This window comes from Oncorhynchus nerka, linkage group LG20 (assembly GCF_034236695.1).
Source record: "Oncorhynchus nerka isolate Pitt River linkage group LG20, Oner_Uvic_2.0, whole genome shotgun sequence".
NCBI classification, from domain to species: domain Eukaryota; kingdom Metazoa; phylum Chordata; class Actinopteri; order Salmoniformes; family Salmonidae; genus Oncorhynchus; species Oncorhynchus nerka.
In genome coordinates, this window is record NC_088415.1 from 71,324,133 (window position 1) to 71,348,483 (window position 24,351).

General features: G+C 41.2%; 1 long non-coding RNA gene across 1 annotated transcript in view; it reads left to right on the top strand.

Moving 5' to 3' along the window:
- LOC135563036 (uncharacterized) overlaps positions 1 to 24,351 on the top strand; it is a 37,361-nt gene that overhangs the window by 11,666 nt on the left and 1,344 nt on the right. The window lies entirely within an intron of this gene.

Below are 24,351 nucleotides of genomic sequence, written 5' to 3' on the forward strand. Positions count from 1 at the left end.
CTTCACAACTTTGTCCCTCACCTGTTTGGAGAGCTCCTTGGTCTTCATGGTGCCGCTTGCTTAGTAGTGCAGTTTGCTTAGTGGTATTGCAGACTCTGGGGCCTTGTATAACAGGTGTATATATACTGAGCTCATGTGACAGATCATGTGACACTTAAATAAATCCACCTGTGTGTAATCTAACTAATTATGTGACTTCTGAAGGTAATTGGTTGCACCAGATCTTATTTAGGGACTTCATAGCAAAAGGGGGGAATACATTTTTTAATTTAAAAAAAAATGTTATTTTCACTTCCCCAATTTGGACTATTTTGTGTATGTCCTTTACATGAAATTCAAATAAAAATCCATTTAAATTACAGGTTGTAATGCAACAAAATAGGGAAAATGCCAAGGTTGATGAATACCTTTGCAAGGCACTGTTCCTACCTACCTACCTAGGTACATTGTACAGTCTGGTTGCTGTGCAAAGGTTGAGGGTTATGCCATATTTCTTTCTATTAGGTTAGATATTGTTTTAAATGTAATCTCTGTGCCTATGCACATTTATGCATGTTCAACTAGTCTACCCTAATAGTGTTATGCTGCCACAGTTCAAATGTCGTTCAATCTGTGCAATGGAGTATAACTGTACACCTCTCGATGGATTGAACATTATTGCTGGATTTCAAGCAGCAGATGATTCAAGAGGATCTGAATGGCAGTTTGGTCATGACAACACTCCTCCCACAGTGTTCCCTGAACTTACTGTAAGTTTCTTATGAACTACAATTTCATCATGTCCACCTCTCCCATCATCTGCTGATCACCAGGTCTCTTAGCTACAGATAATGTGATTTATCCAAAGATTTTTGGTATCCATTATTGGGAGTTACAGGATAGGTACTGTTTGGTGTAGCACAGAATTTTCAACCAACATAACATGCTGACCAGATCACTCATCCGGGTGTGCCATTGCGCGCATGTTGATTTTGTTCCCAACACCAGACGTGATCAAGACACGTGGGTTGAAATATCAAAGCAAACTCTGAACTAACTATATTAATTTGGGGACAGGTCATAAAGCATTAAACACATATGGCAATTTAGCTAGCTAGCTTTCTGTATCTAGCAAATGTGTCCTGGGATATTAACATTGGGTTGTTATTTTACCTGAAATGCACAAGGTCCTCTACACCGATAATTAATCCACAGATGAAAGGGTAAAAGTTTGTTTCTAGTAATATCTCCTTCTTCAGTCTTCCTCTTCTTTGGGCTTTATATGGCAACCAACTTTAAGGTGCATTACCACTACCAACTGGACTGGAGTGTGGGACTCAGTTAATCTTTCAATCACCCACGTGGCTATATGCTCCTAAAAACCAATGAGGAGATGGGAGAGGTGGGACTTGCAGCGTATCAAGCGTCACAAATAGAACCAAGTTCTATTTTAGCGCCTGATAACGGAGACGCGCACAAGCAGTCTGGGTGCAATGATTGAATAACATGTATGTGTACATTTATTTTGCAATGCTTGCGCACGCTATGAGAGCAGTGTGGTCAGTGTGTTAGCTTGGCTGCTGTCTTTGTCCTCGATTCATGGATACAGGAGTCTCTCAAAATGTCCAGTTACAGAGGGTCATTTTAGAAAACGCTTGGTTATTAAAATAAATACTTTTTTTGCTCCATGAAGTAATCCAACAATGTGTATGCCACCATCTTGTCTTTTTCAAGTCTTCTCTCCTTGATCGAGATAGGTATCTGTCACCATGCCATGCAATACTTTGGGGATACTCACCTGTCTCGATCAATGAGAGAAGAATTGAAATAGATAAGATGGCGACGTACACTGTTGGATTACTTCATGGAGAATTAAAAATAATAATAATAACAAAGCATTTTCCAACGGACACAAACATTTTGAGACTCATTTTTCCATGAATCGAGGATGAAGACCGCATCACCCAGGTAAGGTTGGTTTAACATTTTCTGTGCTATACCAAACAGTACCTTTCCTGTAACTCCCAATAATGGGCACCAACAATATTTGGTGAAATCACATTATCTTTTGTAAAAATTTGTAGCTACAATTCTCTATACTTTCCTTCATCTGAGAAACACTGAACTGTACTACGATGTACTGTATTTTTTGTATGTTACTTTTACTATGTAACATTATTGTTGAATACCCAGCTCTCTTTTTAAGTTATCATTACATATTGTACACTCCCCTGTATTTTAGATTTTGACAAATAGACATTATTTGGATATATCTGAATGTCTTACATATGTCTGATGCTACAGAGCCCTGTACAGCTTGTATAAATATCTTCTGTGAATCCATATAGGCAGACAAATGTAGAGGATTTATCGAAAATATCCAAGGTCCTTTATTCAGCTTTGGTACACTGGCAATGATGTTTGGCATGGTGGGCTGTGAAAGCAGAATGCTTGTGGCGAATAATCTTGTCCTATCTGTGGTGTATTGCCAGCTGGATAAGACAGCTGGTGTAGGCTTCGAAGACCTTAACCACCAACTGTTTGGACCATTTGCAGAAGATTTGCTGATACTACACGTCTCCTGGATAGACATGTGTGAGGACCAACGCTGGAGTAGAGAAGCAGGTATGGGGAGTCAAACATTGGAACAAGACAGGAACAGGGTCAGCACACGGGTATACAAGGATGTATGACAATAAATGCTGAAACGGGGAACAGAGCGGGGGAACAGACAGATATAGGTGAGGTAATGACAGAGGTGATTGAGTCCAGGTGAGTCCAATAATCACTGATGCGCGTGATGGGGGAAGGCAGGTGTGCGTAATGATGGTGTCAGGAGTATGTAAAGCTGGGGAGTGTGGCACCCTCGAGCACCAGGGGGGAACAGCGGGAGCAGCTGTGACAGTAGCCCCGCCTCTAGGGGCGCCATCAGGCATCCCACCTGGGCGAGCCTGACGGGCCAGCCGAGGCAGAAGCGCTGGACAAGCCAGCTGGGCGTGAAATCCTGACTAACTGACAGAGGCGGGAGAGCCTGGCGAGCCGGCTGAGTCCTGACGTGGGATGCGCCTCTTCCGAGCCAACCGGGGCAAGAAACCTCTCGAGCCAGCTTGGGCGTGACAGCCCGATGAGTTGGCTTAGGCACCCCTGGTTGCATCGGTGGCAGCTCCCGGACCCGACGTCTCCACCAACTGGAAAGCCAGCACTCCCCGATGCTTAGTTTGGTTGCTTCAGCATTCTGTGAGGAGCAACGCTGGATTAGAGAAGCAGGTACGGGGAGTCAAACATTTAATCGGAACAGACATGGAACAAGACAGGAACAACGTCAGCACACGGGTATTACAGGGCCATATGACAATCAATGTTGAAGCGGGGAACAGAGTGGGAGAACAGACAGATATACGGGAGATATACGGGAGGTAATGACAGAGGTGAGTCCAATAATCGCTGATGCGCGTGACGGGAAAAGGCAGGTGTGCGTAATGATGGTGGCAGGAGTGTGCAATGCTGGGGAGCCTGGAGGCCAAGGGGGGAAGAGCAGGAGTAGGCGTGACAACATGGTTGTGGTGTTACCATTTTACACTTTTTGTGGAAGGGACGTAGGGCAACACACCTTTGTTGGTAAAGGTGTCAACCTGTTGGGACCTAAGTGTTTAGAGACAGACTAGTGTATTGTTTAGGGACGATGAGGAACATTGGGTGCTGCTTTTGAGAGGAAAGTGAATTGGCTGGGGTGGGGGGCTGCAGAACTTATGAAAAGTCTTCGAGGGCAGATTTTACACTGTACGTAATTGTTGTGTATGGAAATGAAAGAGAAATGGCACCTTCTTCACAATCGTTCTCATAAAGAACAAGACATGTACTGTCTCTAAGCACAACCAAATCCCCCTTCCTCATCTCAAAGACCTATCTGTAAACTCCCCCCAGCCCATTGACTTCGACAGATCATTCTAATCAATAGCAGCAGGGGATTTTTGGAAACTTGTCTTGGTATTGTGTTTTTAGAAACAGCAGAGAGAAGAATGAGGTGGTTGTCATTACTGTTGTAGTCTTGATTTTATACCTTTCAGTGTCTCTTGCTTGCTTTTTGTCCCACAATCTTGTTTTACTCCATGAGGAAGGACTTTGCTCCATGTGGAGGACTCCAGATATCTTGATTTTCACAAAGAGAAAAGGTAAAAAGAAAAAAGGGGTAGACTAAATTGATTATATGGTCTTGAAGGTGCTCTGTGTTTCCTCAGGCTACATCTAACCACCTGTCACTATAGCTAACCTATAACCCTATAACACAAACACTACCCAATTCATGTTTATGCCATGCTTACTGTAAATTGAGCTTTCTTAGCTGTCAGCTTGTACATATTTTTGACAACTTACCATCACCTTGTGCAGAGCTACAGTAAAGGTTGGAAAAACATGCTGGTGGAATCCGATTATGTACCATTACAGTGTGTATTGATCTCTATTAGACTGGCTAGTTTAGCACACCTAACATGGACCCTTTCAATAGTGTCAGCTTGCTGTTCGCTAGTTAGCTTCACTAAATTGGCAGCAAGACTGCTAGCCAGCTGAGAACCAACAAATGAGCCAAAGACAATTTATATATGTTCATCATTACTACCAACACATCAAGAGTGAGTTAGCTATATCGACAATTCTATGTATATTTTATTTATATGTATTTTTCTTTTTACCCTATTTTCTCCCCAATTGGTAGTTACAGTTTTGCCCTATCGTTGCAACTCCCGTATGGATTCGGGAGAGGCAAAGGTCAAGAGCCAAGCATCCTCTGAAACACAACCCTGCCAAGCCGCACTGCTTCTTGACACACTGCTTGCTTAATACAGAAGCCGGCCGCCCAAATGTGTCAGAAGAAACAAGTACAACTGGCGACCGTGTCAGCGTGCATGCATCTGGCCCGCCACAGGAGTCGCTAGAGCGGAATGGGACAAGGACAAGGACATCCCAGCCGGCCAAACCTTCCCCTAAACCAGACGATACTGGGTCAATTGTACATCGCCTCATGGGTCTCACGGTCGTGGCCGGCTGCAACACGGCCCAGGATCTAACCCAGATCTGTAGTGACGCCTCAAGCACTACAGTGCCTTAGACCGCTACCACTCGGGAGGCCCAGACAATTCCATTTTTAGTAACAGAGTTTTTTCCAGACAAGGGTGGAATAGATGGCTACCAGATTGAGTTACTCTTATTTGCTAATGTTAGCTAGCTTACGTTGTCTAACGTTAGTCAAGGATAAAACAAACAGACAAATATGTTTACTCTGCTGAAGGTAGCTACCAGTCTAGCAGTGACTACCAAGGCATATGTGAAATTGATTGACAGTGTGTATCCAAAATATAGCTAGCTATGTGATTTAGCTGATGGCTTTCAGAGTTCAATACAGAACTGTAACGTTAGCTAGCGTAGCTAATTTACCTAGTCCAGCCAACGTTACCTCTAATCGAGAATCTTCCCTTTTGTTGTGAAGGGGAGATAATTATGGCATCGCATCACTTCTCAGTTGTTGTCTAGATGGATTCCCCATCCGTTCAGCCTGAAAATCCATTTGATAACCTTTGATCACTGTAAGCATCATTCTTGATAGCCGCAAACCACTGGCAGCATCGGGGTAAATCTCTGGTAAATCTAATTTTTGCACTTGTTTGTAATTTGCACAGCCAGACAGACCACCACACAGACATATGATGACAAATGTTAGTACTACATTACCTGTAAATAAGAGTGAGTTATTACAAAATATACAATTTACAATCATACTTATCTTAATCAGATATAGTAAACTTTGTACATTCAACTCTGGGATGGCCACAATTGCTCTTGAAGAGCTACAGGGTTATGCAGGCATTCTTGTTCAAGCCCAGCTCTACCTCACCTGATTCGACTATTCAAGGTCTTGATGAACAGCTGAGTAGTAGAATCAGATTTGGTAGCACTAGGCTTGAACAAAAAAAGCCTGCATAACCCTGTGGCTCATCAATAGCACTTTTGGTAACTCCTGATACAAACACTGTGACAAATGACAAACTGCTGAGAAACAAAGTCATTAGACAAGTACAAAACACTTTTAAGAACACATATTTACAAATCTGACTATTGAATAGGTGCTTAAAATCCTTTAGCTACAAATGTTCTTAGTAATTGTGTACACAGCTGTCCAACTCCAGTAAAAGAGCCCACATTCCCACATTTATAAATGTCAGTATGAATACAAAAACAGATGTGAGTACTCACAGATTTGGAACAGAACATACATAAGTGCTACTGATTGTGTGCGATGTACTGTGTGCATATGAATAAGCGTAAGTCGTTTGTCAGCGCAACATGGGCCAGCTTGACACATTTATGTTAGCTTCTCAAATGACAGAAAGTGGCGCCTGAAAAAGGAAAAACGTTTACAACTTGTGCAACTTATCACATGCATTTTGTATTGTAGGGATGGTGTACACCTGATAGATGAGGGCAAGAACATCTTCATTGAGATTTTATGAGCTGGTCTCTCCACCGTTCTCGTCTGTAGTAGCAAGAGGTGCGCGCTAGTAGTAGTAGACATCACACTCCTTGTCCTTTGCCACACAACGATGCCCAATGAACGCAAAGACTCTTTTAAGATGAACCTAATAAATGAAAATAAGCAGACACTGTGCATGCTTGTGCTCACTGGTGTGTGTTGGGAATGGGAGAAAGGTGTCAAAAACAATATACGAAAGAGAATGGTCAAAGTATACCCTCCAGTAGGTGAACCCAGTACCTTCAAATCCAAGGGCGGTGATGCTAACTGTAACGTTACAAACCCTGTTATACATATGTCCACTTGACACTCTATTTAAATGGTCAGTCTGGTAATGACAGCACGCATTCGTAAATTTTTCTTCTTCACTCACTCAATACTGATTGAACATTTATTTCTCTTGTTTGGTAAAAAGAAATCAAAAATACGGTTGATGGGTTGAAAACAGTTTAATTTGATCACATAGCTAACCAATTTAGCAAGCATGGCATTTTCTTTTTGACTGCACACAGGTCGGTGTAAGCAAGCAATGATCATTATGATGTCGTTGTTTTACCTGGATTCTTCATGTGTAACCCACACCCCTACCACTTTTTACTTTTGCTAGCTAGCTACCTTCCTAGCCGTCTACTAGCTAGCTGCTACTGTTGCGCAGCAGCCGAGTTGCACCCGGTTTTAGAACTTTGAGTTTCGGCTGAAAAGATGTTAGCATTGTCAGAAATGTTATAAAAAGGTAGTACATTGTTTGTTTATATTCGGCGGGAATTTGCACGTGAGAGCGATAAATTGTGAATTTAATAAAAAACTGTTGCACCTACAACCTTTTACAGTCCAAATTGATCTATGTCTAATAGTCACCTTATGGACGCTGTAGCCTCGTTTTAATCCGACGTCTGGAATTTGATCTAGATTTGGGCAAACAATTGTCTGACAACCTTAATATTAACTACCCTGTCAAAAATCTGGTATAGTGGATCTTGATAACGGCCGGACGGATGACTACGAGAGGCGGGGAATGTGTTGTGTACCTCCAATCAAGTTGATTGCGAATATTCTTCGACATCGGTGTCATATTGGCTTAGATATGATGGTAGCGTTGAGCGTCAACCAATTAATTATTAATGAGTCCTGATGGGAATAGGGCCCATTCAAACTTTAGAAAGGCACAAGCAATCAACCCGGTGTTGATTGGGATTAAAATCATCACACTGAATTGGTTCAATTGTTTGAGGAGAAACAATAGAAGATTGTCAAAGATGGAGAGAAATGTCTCCAAACCTGATTGACATCTGTGGGGTATAAGGATTTAGAAGCTTGAAGATGAAAATTCAACTGCAAGTCTAGGAGAATATAAAGATTTATACTGTATAAACACATTTTGCCAAAAGATCAGACATAGAGTGTCATGAAGTAGTTTTTTGTGTTACTTAATGAATACTGTGATTTTAGGTTGCTTAAAAACTGTAATGGGAAGATCATGTACATAACTGAGATTTAACGCTGCTACATAAATAAATATTTTATATATTGTGAACAAAGCTACCTAGAATAACCATTGTAAACATTTTCAGTCAGGGCGACATTTAGTTCTATTTGCATCTATTTGCATGAATTAAACATTTTCCTGTCTAGGAAAAAAATTATAGGTTAATGAAAATTATAGGTTAATGAAATTGTCTGTGCTTGCCTTCTACATTATCAAAACACTGCTTTACAAGACATCAGAAAGTGTAAGAGATGAAAACATGTCTTTTTTTTACATTCTGGACCATAAGACAACTGAAGTTTTTGTCTTCCTTTGAGTGGTCATTTATTGGTCAATCATATTTTAGTAATTTCACAGAGAAAATACAGAACACTATTGTGCAAGGGAAAGCTTGTATTTAGTCCTTTGAAGATAACGACCTCTGGGTATGAATAGGTTCCATTATATTATCATGATTTCTCCTAAATGAATGTGTTTCCTTCAAGGGCCCAATTTACAGTAGTCAGTGGCATCTCTCTCTGTCTCTGTTGGGGTCTCTCTCTGTCTGCCTTCCTATTCAGATCATATTCAGTGTCCAGATGCTGTCCCAGGAAACAGAATCAGAGGTTAATAGTGGCCGAGACAGTTATCTGAAAGGCTGTGGAACTGAAGGTAACCGCCAGGTTCTGCATCAGTCACTCCCCCTTGGAACCCTATTACCCAGAGCTAAAGATCCATACGCTCATGTGTTCATTTACCTCTACTTTACGCACACATTTTTGTGGTCACTCCCTCCCTTCACATTTCTCACTGTCAATCATGAATGATAATGATATGTTTTACCAGTGAAATGTCCATGCAGAATCTGCATGCAACCATTTGATCTCAATCAGTTTCATGTGAATATGCATTTTGATCGTCTTGAGTTATGTACAGTGTTGTTTGGAAGAACGGTGTTGTTTTGAGTTATATACAGTGTTGTTTGGAAGAACGGTGTTGTTTTGAATTATGTACAGTGAGTGAATTTTATAGCAGCTGTTGTTAACAAAATATAGTATACTTGTGTTTTGTTTCAATCAAAGCACATATTTTGCCTTTTGACTTTTTTGTCTTACAGTAATGTTATACTATGTTATTACATTTGGTTCTGTTATGTAGAACAGTATCATTATGTGATCTTGCAGACATTGATACAGCTTTGATCTAACTTTATTTTAAAAGACCACCATTCTCCATTCATCACCCGAATAGCCTGTTCTCTGGGCAGCCGAATGAGTAAAGCAGAGACTGTGCGTAAAGTACAGGCTTCGAAGCTTTAGCTATTGGGAAGAGAGTTACGGAGAATTCGGACCCTCAGCCTCTCCTTATGTGAAAAGGAGAAGCAGCCGGTAGGAAAGACTATGGTGTTGTGGCTCTTCCTGTATCCATCACCCTCAGCTTCATATTCACACAATCACTCCTCATCTGTTTACTGTGATTGCCAATGTGTTGGTGGGTGCAAAATAGCATTCAAGGGGCTACTCAAGGGTGGTGTATGAGGTGAGCTCCTTTACCGCCATACAAAAATGAACCATTTTGAGACCAACATAGTGCTATATGCAATCTATTACAGCCTATTGAAGGTAGATATGATTGAGTTCAATTAATCATGTTTTATGTCTAGTTTGAGATATTAAACAGCAATATTATATATACACTACCATTCAAAAGTGTGGGGTCACTTAGTAATGTCCTTGTTTTTTATATAAAAGTACATTTTTGTCCATTAAATTAACATAAAATGGATCAGAAATGCAGTGTAGACATTGTTAATGTTGTAAATGACTATTGGCAGCTGGAAACGGCAGATTTTTTAATGGAATTTCTACGTAGGCTTACACAGGCCCATTATCAGCAAACATCACTCCTGTGTTCCAATGGCACGTTGTGTTAGCTAATCCAAGTTTATAATTTTAAAAGGCTAATTGGTCATTAGAAAACCCTTTTGCAATTATGTTGGCACAGCTGAAAACTGTTGTACTGAATAAGGAAGCAATAAAACTGGCCTTCTGCAGACGAGTTGAGTATCTGGAGCATCAGCATTTGTGGGTTCGATTACAGGCTCAAAATGTCCAGATTTTTTAAAACTTTCTTCTGAAACTCGTCAGTCTATTCTTGTTCTGAGAGATGAAGGCTATTCCATACGAGAAATTTCCAAGAAACTGAAGATCTCGTACAATGCTGTGTACTCCTCACTTCACAGAACAGCGCAAACTGGCTCTAACCAGAATAGAAAGAGGAGTGGGAGGCCCCGGTGCACAACTGAGCAAGAGGACAAGTACATTAGAGTGTCTAGTTTGAGAAACAGACGGTTCACAAGTCCTCAACTGGCAGCTTCATTAAATAGTACCCGCAAAACACCAGTCTCAACATCAACAGTGAAGAGGCGACTCTGGGATGCTGGCCTTCTAGGCAGAGTTCCTCTGTCCAGTGTCTGTGTTCTTTTGCCCATCTTAATCTTTTCTTTTTATTGGCCAGTCTGGGATATGGCTTTTTTTTCTTTCAACTCTGCCTAGAAGGCCAGCATCCTAGAGTCGCCTCTTCAATGTTGATGTTGAGACTGGTGATTTGCGGGTACTATTTAATGAAGATGCCAGTTTGAACCATTTTAACATTCTGTCATAAAAAGCACATGAAAAAAAAAAGTTTTCCCATCTCAAGGGGTTAAAAAAATGAATGACTAAAGTAAGTGCCTTTTAAGTGCCAAATAAAGTAACAGGTTTGACTGTAACAGGGTTGACGATTTCATCTTAAATCAGCCATAAATCCCCTTGGAACCTTGTTGCGTGCAACAGAGAGGATGTCACGAGTCCGACCAAGGGTGGCTTCCCTTCCCGGTCGGGTGGCGCTCGGCGGTCGTCGTCACCGTCCTACTAGCTGCCACTGATTGTCTTTCCTCCCCCTCCTTGTATGTTTATTGTTAGCACCTGTTTGTGAATCATTAGTTGTATGTGTAGTAGAGGAACGTGTTTGTTCCTGGTCGTGTTTTCTGCTGTACTATTTTCGTCCCCCGTGTTTGGGGCATTTTGGTTTTGAGCACCCAGTGTTGCGTTAGTGCATTAAAGAGCACAGCATTGCACTCTCTGTTTCCTGCGTCTGACTCCACACCCACGACATCCGGAGCGTTACAGAGGAGCAATTGAATGAAAGCTTCACCGTACTACAATTGGGATCATTTGCTTTGTTCTTTTGACTTGAGAACTACAACAAAAACAGCAGCTAAATGGAATTTAAGTTATATTCTGATTAAAATCATTGGGGGAAATTAATATTGATTCTAGGGGCGTTCAGTCACGGCATTCTAAACATTCCTGACTAAATGAAGCATTCAATAAAAAGAACACCCTACAGTAGCTACAACGTGTGTAAGTAATCCTGAAATCGTTTTTTTTGTTCCACCCACTGGCCAAAACTGGGTCTCTATTTAACCCCCCTAGAGTCAAAAATCCATCAGTTTAAACTACATATATCAGTTTTTTTTTGTTGCATTGGTTGAGTCTCAATCCACCGCTGGCGCCGAAGGGGATGGCTGCTATTTTATGGGCTCATAACCAACTGGGCTATTTTGTTTGTTTTTTCACATTGTTTGTAACTTATCTTGTACATAATGTTGCTGCTACCATCTAATGACGGAAAAGACCTTATGGACTTCAGAACAGCGATTACTCACCTTGAACTGGACAAAGAATTTTTCTTTAATGAGTTGGAACGAAAGGGATTTACTCCAGACACCCGACAAGGTCCTCATCCCCGTCATTTGCAGGAGTAAGAGACTGAGATATCGTGGAAGGAGATCGGGGTGCCTTGTAAGGATCCGGCGACGAGTGGCTAATCTGACTTTGCCACCGGTACTGTTGGCCAACGTGCAATCGCTGGATAATAAAGTGGAAGAACTACAAGCACATATATCCTACCAACAGGACATAAAACATTTTAATATCTTATGTTTCCCCCGAGTCGTGGCTGAACGATGACATGAATAACATACAGCTGGCTGGTTATATACGGTATCTGCAGAATAGCAGTCTCTGGTATGCCAAGGGGTGTCGGTCTATGTATATTTGTAAACAACAGCTGTTTCATGATATCTAAGAAAGTCTCTAGGGTTTTCTTGCCTAAGGTAGAGTATCTCATGATAAGCTGTAGACCACACTACTTTATCTACCAAGAGAGTTTTCATCTATATTCTTCGTAGCTGTATATTTACCACCACAAACTGATGCTGGCACTAAGACCACACTCAATGAGCTGTAGATGGCCATAAGCAAACAGGAAAATGCTCATCCAGAGACGGCGCTCCTAGTGGACTGGGACTTTAATGCAGTGAAATTTCAATCCATTTTAGCTAATTTCTTCCAGCATCTTAAATGTGCAACCTTAGGGAAAAAAAACTCTAGATCACCTTTACTCCACACACAGAGATGCGTATAAAGCTCTCCCTCACCCTCCATTTGGCACATCTGCCCATAATTCTTTCTTCCTGATTCCTGCTTACAAGCAAAAACTAAAGCAGGAAGAACCAGTGACTCAGCCAATAAAAAAGTGGTCAGATGAAGCAGATGCTAAGCTACAGAACTGTTTTACTAGCACAGACTGGAATATGTTCTGGGATTCTTCCGATGGCATTGAGGAGTGCACCACATCAGTCACTGGCTTCATCAATAAGTACATTGATGATATCGTCCCCACGGTGACTGTACTTACATATCCCAACCAGAAGCAATGGACTTTAAAAAATATATCTTCTAGATTTAGGACAGACACTTCAAAACCTTGTTTTTTGTGATTTATTCTTTGACTGTCCTTTTTTGCCATTTATGAATGTTATTCAATGTGTTTCTATGGCTTTAGTAGTAAACACCAAAAATTCCTAAAATTCCAAATCTAATAGATAAATGATCCATAGTGTGACCATCTTAAAACAATTCCACGTGTCAGCTTAGCACCCCTCCTTCCCTAACGTCTTAGACTCTAAAGATTTAAGGCTGTTGGTATTCCAGCAGGACAACAACCCCAAACCCACATCAAACGCACCCTGGAGTGTTTCAAGAAGAAGCGCTGGACTGTTCTGCAGAGGCCAGTGACGAGTTAAGATCTGAATCACATTCATAACTTATGGTGAGAGCTGAAAACAGCAGTTGGTGGAGGGCCCACGTAAACATTGTAGAATTAGAGCAATTTTCTACTGAAAAATGCCAGTAGAAAGTTGTAGTCAGCTCATTGATAGCTACAAGAAGCATTTGGTTGGAATTGTCTTGGCCAAAGGCCGTGCAACCAGGTACTTGCTCCGGGGTGCCAATCATTTTGTCCTTGCCATTTTTATTTTATTTTCTAAATTAAAATTGTATAATAAAATTGGTTGCACAAATTTGTTCTGCAAGGTTGAAAATCCAATAAGGTTTGGAGACCAAAGGTTTTTTCCAATTTTAACTTATTTGAAAAGAAATAAGGAATTCTTTAAGAGAAGTGCAAAGTTTGCCAATATATTTTGCCACAACTGTTTGAACTTTAAATAGATATACTGTATATACAGTCAGGTCCAAAATTATTGTCACCCTTGATAATGATGAGAAAAAAAGACAGCTATATTCTATATTCTAAAAAAATTATATTTTAAAATTATATTTTATACTTAAACTCTCCTCTTCAATTCAACCAAAGGTTCAAGTCCGGAGACTGAGATGGCCATTGCAAAATGTTGATTTTTTTTTGGTCAATTAACCATTTATTTTATAGTGTACTTGGGGTTATTGTTTTGCTGGATGTTGCAAAATGTTGGTTTTGTGGGTCAATTAACCATTTTGTTTAAAGTGTGTTTGGGGTTGTCTTACTGGATTCAATTCAAACCACATGTTTTCAAATGGGGACCAAGTCTGGAGACTGAGTTGGCTATTGCAAAATGTTGGTTTTTGACAAACATTTTACTCTTACTTGGTCAAGTTCATGATGCCGTTGACGTTAACAACGGCCCCAGCACCAGTGGATATAGCCCCATAAATATCCCCATAGCATCAAAGATCCACCACCATATTTTACAGTAGGTATTTGGTACTTTCCTGGATATGCACCTGTCGAAAAACTGATGATATGCAGACAATAACCTCAAACCTTCTGTCCTGGGGCGCTTGTTAAGGTCAATGACATCATGAACTTAACCAAGTTCCAGGATATTTCAGCCAAAAACCTGGTTGCCTCTGCCAGGAGGCTGAAACTTGACCGCAAGGGATGTTCCATCAAGACAATAAATGCCAATTACACATCAAAATTCACAAAGAAATAGTTCATTAATTGACCACAAAATCAACATTTTGCAATGGCCATCTCAGTCTCTGGATTTGAACCCCATTAAAAACCTGTGGTAGTCCACAAGCGCAGACGAAGGATATCAAGGATCTGGAAAAATTCTGTATAGAGAAATGGTCTAATATGATCTCCTATTTATTTATTATTTAACCTTTATTTAACTAGGCAAGTCAGTTAAGAACAACTTATTATTTACAATAGCGGATTCCAATCTCATAAAACATTTTATAAAAAAGTCTCAGTGTCGTTATCCTAGCAAGGGGAGGGTGCTGAAGTATTAGAAACAGGGATTCCAATCATTTTGACCTGACTTTTAGAGATTTTTGTATTACTTGTTAAGTAAATCTTTCTCTTCAAAACTGTATTTGTATAAAATAATATAATGTATCAGTATCTGTTATTTTATACAGTCTTTTTTTGCCGATAATTTTGGAACTGACTGTATGTATTTTGCCGTTTATTATCTCAAACTGTTATCTCAATCTGGTTGTGCATTCTCCCTTTTCAAATAAACGTAACAAATAAAGGACCATAGGATGGGATGGCACAAAACATGAAGCCACAGAGCCACCTTTACTTCACCCTGTCATGAACATACAGCATACTGTATGTAAATCCATCCATTAGACACAGATTGTGCATGTTTTATGTCGTCTGGGTGGAGAACTCTACAATTTAGGAGACTTGTACAGAGACAGCTCTATCACCCTCACATTTTAACATTCCATCTGGAGATCCATTGGTAGTTACAGTTCCCATGATGAAAGAAGGGAGAGAGGGAAGTTAGTGAAAAATAACATTCCCGGTCCTCCGACTAAGACCCAAACTACTGTTGCATTATAGATGTCCTACTTTACATGTGCAGGGGTCCCCCCCCAGGGACAAAAACAACCTATTTTTTCAACCCACATTGCCTCACCCACCATTGGGGAGATGAGGCGCCACTTAAAGTGGTATTGTCTGGGTTTTAACAAAGATATTCATCACTTTTACTCACATCTGCTGACATACGAGCACTGATGTGATACAGATACATTGGTTCTGTTGAATTATGCATTGCATGGTGTTGTGCATCAGATTACTGTTACTCTATCCGGATTTGACTAGTCAATACGTTTATGACGTTATCAAGGATGTTATGCTGATCATTCATTTATTTATTTATATCCCAACACTCAATAATGATACTGTATGTTAAAACTACTGTACAAGCCTATCCTGATATAACACAGTATGTTAACTTCTCACCACAGTAATAACGTGGCTAAACAGGGTCGGTCAGCCAAGAGCCAACGCACAATTCATGTCTGTAGATAATCCTCTGTGGAGTTTCAAAGTGAACCTACGGTCAAATAAATTGCGGTAGCAGTTTCCAAACTCGGCCTAACCCACTCTGCCCCCGTCTTCCCCTCCATCCCTTCTCCCCCAGCCCCTTTCCCTCCCGGCCTGGTAAGTGGTCTCTCCCTCTTGAGATTCTCCTGTCCCTGCTGCCTGCCTGCCTGCCGTCGCCCCTGGCACTCCCTTTCTGTAGCTCTCACCAAATGGCTATCAGATTTAAGATCGGCCATTTAAAAAGTCAACAGCTGTGCACTTAGGATGGATTGCAGACACACTTCTGCTCACATATGTAATGCAATAACAAATGCCCAATGCATTTGGGAGAAATCACCATTTGGTGCTACAGTGATGGTATAGTTAGAGGATTGTTTTTGTTTCCCCATTATCCTAAATTGTTTAGCACTTAACTAATAGAATACATTGAAAACATGCCAGTGGTACTGTTTTAAATGTCAGAAATTACAATCTTTCAATTTTAAATGTACGCCCAAACTGTGCTTTTTATTATTTTAGGAAAACATTTTTTTACATTAAAAAAGGGATTTATCTCAAAACAAAAGTAATAATTTGACAGCTTAATGAAACAGAATCTGCACAGCCAAAGTATTATGATAACTGTATTGCCAGTTTCTGCTGAGTGAGAGTCTGTAACCATTCTGCACTCAGTTTCATTTCAAATTTGTACAATTCCCCCAAGTGAATTTCGCTTCAAGGTCAAGGTCTAATTAAGAAACTGTTTAAATATATTACCAAGATAAAAAGTTGATTGCATTAACATAAATGGTCTTGCATGTGGCTTGGTAATGGATATTATCCATATGGAGTCATTCCCCCTGTGGTGTAGTGAAGTGTTCAATGCACACCCCAAAATCATATCTACAGCCAAAGGTTAACATTCCCCTGGAGTATGACAAAGAACTTTTTAAGTGTTTCATATCCGAATCCTGTACCATGAACCATTGCAGTAAATATTGGGTTAATAATTGTACCACAGAGTATAAATACACTACGGTTCAAAAGTTTGGGTTCACCTAGAATTGTCCTTGTTTATGAAAGAAAAGCTCATTTTTTGTCCATTAAAATAACATAAAATTGATCAGAAATACAGTGTAGACATTGTTAATGACTATTGTAGCTGGAAATGGCAGATTTTTTAATGAAATATCTACATAGGCGAACAGAGGCCCATTATCAGCAACCATCACTCCTGCATTCCAATGGCACGTTGTGTTAGCTAATCCAAGTTCATCATTTTATAAGGCTAATTGATCATTAGAAAACCATTTTGAAATAATGATAGAACAGCTGAAAACTGTTGTACTGATTAAAGAAGCAATAAAACTGGCCATCTTTAGACTAGTTGAGTTGTAAAGCTGCTTAATATCCTAGTCATTGATTCCCCTAGTTATGTAGCAGTTACATGAGTATGATCAAGACCATGATGGAATAATTGTCTGACATGAATGTGGCCTAAAGGAGCCTCAGCTGTGTGCCCTTAATCTTCTGTGGTGACCGAGGATACTAGACCGAGGAAAACCCAACTCATACACAATATTTTCTTGCTGTGTTGAGTGTCGATCCTACTCTTTTGGCCCCTGACAATCTTTTCTGACTGTGTTGTGTGTCAGCCCGATTCCTGTGGCCTGTGACACTCTGTGCACTGTGCTTTCACAAGTGTGGTGGAAGGGAACCGAGCCGGCATTGGTGGATAGCAGGCGATTAACTGTGACGGCTAGTGTCACATCAAACACGGATCAAGTGAACCCTTTGTGCATGTTGTGCCTTGTGCTATTAACAAGTCATGCTTGTTTTACATGGGGAGTCAAGACAGTATCACACTTGTGATATACAAGTAAATCCAAAACAAGGCTTAAAAGACTACCGTGCAGGGGCTTTGAGAAAACTCGCGGTGTCAATTTTCTTGTTGCCTTTGCTCTTATGTAGTGAACATGCTGTTCGATCAAAAGCACAACTCCAGTGAGCCACCAGGTATTGACAAAACAAGCTGCTGATCTCCATTGGCTTGTTGTGATAGTAGTAACAGCAGATAGAGGGTGGCAACAATGTTCTTCAAAAGAGTGGGAAGTGCAGTGCCTTTTTTTTATACATTTGTATACATTGTATACATGCCAAGGTTTACCCATGGAGTATAACGTGTTATCTTAGAAAGAAAATGTGGACAGAATATGGTATTGATATGCCAGAATGCTGTTGAAGATGTTCTTATCTAACAGGCTTTTTCCGAAAAGCTCACACGCTTAATTGGCACAGATCTCTCTAGCTTGAGTCTTTGCCTACAGCTATGTGCCTGTTCAAACTGATGCATGTTGGCATTAAAAAGCATCTTGGAACACGTTATTTTCTCATGCCGGTCATCCCCAACCATACGAAGGGGAAAGGAATAGGACAGCAGAAGAAAAACTCATTCAATCGGTAAAACTGTGAAGTGATGAAACAATTTCTAGAATGTTCTTTTGAAAGTCAAATTTCTGGGAATGTGTAACATTTAATTGATTTTTATCTGCAGGCCATAGTTGCAGTTATTTTCCATGGTTAGAAGTTTGAAGCCTGACAGCTGTTTAAGCCTCCAGTCCACCCTCTAATGAACCATCTAGTTTCCATAGCAAAGTCAACTCCCCATCATCCATCCTACCCCAAAGCCAGTTTGTGAGGGAAAGCACAATCCCAACACACCTTATGCCCAAGGATCAAAGGATCACCCTACTACATATAATTCTCATGCAAAACGAAATAAACAGTAACTTAAAAAGTGAGACGTTTCTAACTTGAAAAACCCCCACATCCAAACTACTGTGAACAGAGGAAAGAATTTGCTGTGGAAGTGCCTCTTGAATAATTTCCAACCAGAAACTTATAATTCCCTTTTGCACCGTAATCTCCCTATCCCACATTAAGTGATATTCAGAATTAACCAGTGGCTATTAATACTTCCTATTTTTTTTTTTTAAATGTGCTGGGTTATAGCTGTCGTCTGGGTGTGTACAGGATGGGTAACATGACATTGGGGGCTTAGCCTGCCCGAAACCTCCAAACATCAACCAGGCAGTTGAATGCCATTCTCTCTAAATGAGTACGGTTTGCTATTCCCAGTAGCATGGCACTCCATTACACGGCACAGAGCTGCTCCTCCATTTGCAGTTTCAGAATCTGCCAGTTCCTCTGAGTACTGCTTGGCACTTATTAAACCAGGCCTCCTGAGCTTTTGACAGCCATTCAACTCTGCAGCCATTAAAGTTAGCACAGGCTTTTCATTAGAGGAGTTGCCTCTTCCAAAACTACCAAGATGGTGGGTCTGTTAGCAGGTCATATAATATCTCTGTCGGCAGATAATAGTCACTATGGATACACCCCACTCATTCAACTCAAACTCTGAAGTCCAGCAAGTGACTGACTTATTCCATTCATGCCTCCAGTGATTGTTCAATACATGCAAGGAGAGCGTATTACATCTTCAGATCTTGTGCCAGCAATAGCTGCCATCAATTTAGGGTTTTTATTATCCTTGAATGTCTGCTTCATAAGAGTTCAGCAGTTTCCTAATCCCATGACAAGACAGGCAACTAGGATCATGGCCTGCCGTCCTGTCCAGTTGACACACTTTAATTGAGCTATTATAGTCCAATAAACAAACAAATCCAGAATATAAAAAACAAGCCCAGCTGGCTGTGTCTTCGGCCTTGGTCCATCTCCTCAGCACCAGGATTGCCCTCCCTCTGAGGGTAGCAAGCAGGGAGGTGGGGGGGCTGCCGTGGCAGACAGTGATGTGGTGGTGCCATGTCTTCCCTGACTGACACACTGCTCTGTGTTGCTCTGTGTGACCAGCACTAACTCAAGGTTGAGGGGGGCCAAGCTTGATGCTAAAGAGCTTTTATAGTTGACAGGGCCTCCGACCGAAAGGGCTGGCTGACAGCCATTTTCTGGGTGGTGTGGAGCTCCATAGAGCCGAGGTGGCAGCTTGGAGAGAAAAGTGCGTCCTGTGTGTGGCCTTTAAGTACGATATGACGGCAGACTTCAGAGTAAAGACACACAGTGCTCTATCTATTGCATGCCGCCACAGTCTTAGACCACTACTGAGTCACAGATATCTCAGTAGGAAGTGAAATGGTTCATTAAACACCCTGTGAAAGGGAATACAGTTATAAATGCCAGTCATTCAGAGAATTAGATTATAGTTCATTTGAATGGGTTTTCATTATTGAAGGGTTCTTTTGGTTCTAGCCATGTGTTCCATGTGGATAATTGTCATGGTTTCATTTGAAAATCAGTTGGGTTGTTTGGATTAATTTCGGATGGTCGTGAGTGGAATGTGAAATGCAAATCCATGTAAAAATCTTCCCACAAGTTTTATGTATTTGGTTGTTTTCTATTCAATTATATCATACAAGTATTGATGTGGCATAAATACAATTTACTTGTTAATGTGTTTATCTAGTGGCCATAATGTAATAACATTCCTCCAACCAACTCTCGGTGGAATTGATCATCACAGAAACCTCAGTGTCCTCATGACAGGAAATGTGTAGAAAATGTTGCCCCTTTTTTTTTCTTTCCGTGTGTGTTATTCTGTCCAGAGGAGGAAACAGTAGGCAGCGTTGTCCTGAGAATTGCCTTTGTCTTGTGGAGGTTACGGCGGCTTTGAAGACCTTGTCTGGCAGGACCTTTCTCTTGACATGCGCTAACCCCAGACATAGCCAATGACAGATGGGCTTCAAATGGCCTTTGAAGAACACCCTTGAGTGCTGATCAGGCACTTACTGTGGTTTCCTCTCAGGCTATCTCACAGCTCTCGGGGCTCTCAGACCTCAACCATTCAGCTGGGAGTAGTATATTACTCTATCCCATGTCAAGTTTAGCTATGTGTCCATTTTATTGCTGTGTCTTCTGTCCACGCATGAATTGGAGAGTGGGAACATCCATTTCTTTATCTGTTGGTCTTTTGTCAAGAGGAGGGAAACATTCATTGAAGTGCACACTTCTCCTTTCCCCATATGTTTTCCTTGCAGACAAGACAATGGAAAGCCTCTGCAATGAAATCACGGTCAGGGAACCCTTATCAACCAATGGGAGGGAGCCAAGGAAGATTATTCCAGTTGGTGGCAGTATCATGGCTCTTACCACTTGAATTCCCCTGTCAAATTGAACGGACGTAGTTTGATCACGCAGTGAAATTATCACAGAGCTGTGTGTAACTAGGTAACAGGGTGGTGGTGGCTAAGGGTCCCTGTTTAAAGGGTTAACAGCGGCCTGCTGTGGGAGGGCCACATGAGTGGGCAGGCTTGCCATGTGGAACTGGGAAGGGTTATGACTGGCGACTACTGAACCACACTGCCTTAAGTGATCAAAGCAGACATGGCGGGAGGGTGGGAGGGCACAGAAGGTCTGGAGGAAGGCGGCTACAAGAGGGCATGGGACCAGGGGGAGGGAGTGGAGACCGGGGGAGGTGAGGTTCTGAAGCCAGACATTCCTTGTCTTGAGTCACTGAGGCCCCTGGATGACGGAGCACAACACAGTAACAATGGCACCTCAGTGGTGCCCTGGTACTCTTTTATACAGTACACAGGCAATGGTTGCCAGTAACACCCTACCTGGTACACTGCTGGGACTTTGTTATTGTAATTTCCACCACAAAGGGCAGGTAGGATTTGGCGTCAAACATCAGAAATATGATTTTAAAGTTGTAAAAAAAAATTATCACATATGTTCAAAGTGTAGCAGTTTGTTCAGATACCTCTGATTTTATTATGTGTTCCCACTTTGGTAATGTCATATAATAATAATATAATGGGGAAAAAGGGTCAGAAAGTGGACATTTATTACGGGGGGATTTAAACCCGTTGTTATCAAGATCATTTCCACCTCTCACTTCAAGATACATTATTGAAACAATCTGCCTCTGCAGAGAGGCCTGAATAATTTAATACATTCCTAATCAGGCTCCACTGCTGATCTTTGCCTGCCAAATTAGGCCAGCCGTTACCTTGATTCTGCATGTAAAAGTCCTGAGGTAAGACTGACAGGCAAGAGCACAAGAGGAATGTGCAATACCTTATGAATCACAATCCTCAGGTGTTGTGATATTAATAAAGGATCGTGCCATGTTAATCTATAACCCCCTTCTTAATGATCAGTAGAAAATGGTAAAGCACTGATGCTGGTTTGACAGAATAAAACCATTTTGAATCCAGATTGATCCAAAAGCTTTATCAATGCCTAGAGATCATTTCAAGCATTTTGTATTTGGTCAAATCAAGATGAAAATAACTTTCATCCCGCTTTGAAGACGGAATTAATTTGTAGATCACACTGGCCTGATTGTGATGAGTAACCCTGCCCGAAGACTTCTTAAGCTTTAGAACAAATGCCCAAAGAGACTTTATCTCAGCGGGCTAATGCTGTCTTGAATCGCGTTGGTGATTCAGATTTGATACCTGGGTGATTGCACATTCACTGATTCCTTGCAGTTTGCGGCTAGTTTGGATGCCATTGTTGAAATATGGAGAGTCTCCCCTCAGTCCCCTGTTATCTGCGGCCCTCTATTTAGCTCTTCCTGAGGGCATGGGTAAGTGGCCTATTCCATACTGGCCTGGGGTCAGACAGCAGGGAGTTGGTACGGAAGAAGGGGAGTGGTTTGCGGGCAGAAAGAGAGAGAGGGAGAGATAGAATTAGACCCAACCCAATCATGAGAAAACAAAAAGATAATTACTTGACACATTGGACAGAATTAACAAAAAAAACAGCGCAAACTAGAATGCTATTTTGCTCTAAACAGAGAGTTAACAGTGGCAGAATACCTGACCACTGTGACTAACCCAGAATTAAAGTAAGCTTTGACTATGTACAGACTCAGTGAGCATAGCCTTGCTATTGAGAAAGGCCGCTGTAGGCAGACCTGGCTCTCCAGAGAAGACAGGCTATGTGCACACTGCCCACAAAATGAGGTGGAAACTGAGCTGCACTTTCTAACCTCCTGCCAAATGTATGACCCTATTAGAGACACATATCTGACCGTCCGGCTCGATTCAGTCTTCTGTAACAACATTTCTAAATAGTGTTTTTTTACATTAGAGACTACACTAGAAAATGATATATCTTACACTACAGCTGAGGAACAATGGAAAAGTAATTATACTTTGAAAGTTGATAAACTTGTAACCTCACTTTTGAGAAAATGGCCTTTGAATGTTTTGGCACACCACTGGAGAGGTCTTCTTTGTCTACACTCATTCAGCATCGTTCACACCCTCTTAATAAGTCACAGAAAAAGACAGAAACATTCCCGCTAGCCACGATTGGCTGAGATAATGAGTGGCCTGGACATGCCGAGAAATCGAGTTTTGAAATAAGAGGAATTAGAGTATGATAGCTAAGGAGATGAAGTTAACACCTGTCTCTGGATTACATCTTCAAACTAAGGGCAACCATGTCATCCTTGACAGAGAGGGAGAGGCGTCCATCTATGTTTACGGGTAAGATAGTCTAGCTAGCTACATCTTAGCTACAAGTAGCTACAAGCTCTAAAATATTGTCAGAAAGTTGTGTTCATTTCAAGTTAGTGTACTGTTAGCTAGCTTGCTAACATTAGCTAACATTGAACCTGGTTTATTAGCCACCTGCAGATACATGCATGTTAGTAACGTCATGAGTTGGGAATATGGTTAATTGTTTAGCTAGCTGCATGTCTTAACAAAATACTCCATTATGCAAGTAACCATTTCAATTGAATGTTCCATGTCAATGCGACAACTGCTGATAGACGTAGCTGGTAAATTCGCTCTGGCTATCTACTCCAATTTCAGAGCACTCTCGTCTGAGTAAAATGGTCAGAGTGAGCTGTACAGCTGTACATTTCAATGAAACATGGTGAAGCCCCAAAATTGCCCTCGCTAGAAGCATGTGTTTCAGACATAAGGAAGTGGATGGCTGCAAACTTTCTACTATTAAACTCGGACAAAACAGAGATGCTTGTTCTAGGTCCCAAGAAACAAAGAGATCTTCTGTTGAATCTGACAATTAATCTTAATGGTTGTACAGTCGTCTCAAATAAAACTGTGAAGGACCTCGGCGTTACTCTGGACCCTGATCTCTCTTTTGAAGAACATATCAAGACCATTTCAAGGACAGCTTTTTTCCATCTACGTAACATTGCAAAAATCAGAAACTTTCTGTCCAAAAATGATGCAGAAAAATGAATCCATGCTTTTGTCACTTCTAGGTTAGACTACTGCAATGCTCTATTTTCCGGCTACCCGGATAAAGCACTAAATAAACTTCAGTTAGTGCTAAATACGGCTGCTAGAATCCTGACTAGAACCAAAAAATTTGATCATATTACTCCAGTGCTAGCCTCTCTACACTGGCTTCCTGTCAAAGCAAGGGCTGATTTCAAGGTTTTACTGCTAACCTACAAAGCATTACATGGGCTTGCTCCTACCTATCTCTCTGATTTGGTCCTGCCGTACATACCTACACGTACGCTACGGTCACAAGACGCAGGCCTCCTAATTGTCCCTAGAATTTCTAAGCAAACAGCTGGAGGCAGGGCTTTCTCCTATAGAGCTCCATTTTTATGGAACGGTCTGCCTACCCATGTCAGAGACGCAAACTCGGTCTCAACCTTTAAGTCTTTACTGAAGACTCATCTCTTCAGTGGGTCATATGATTGAGTGTAGTCTGGCCCAGG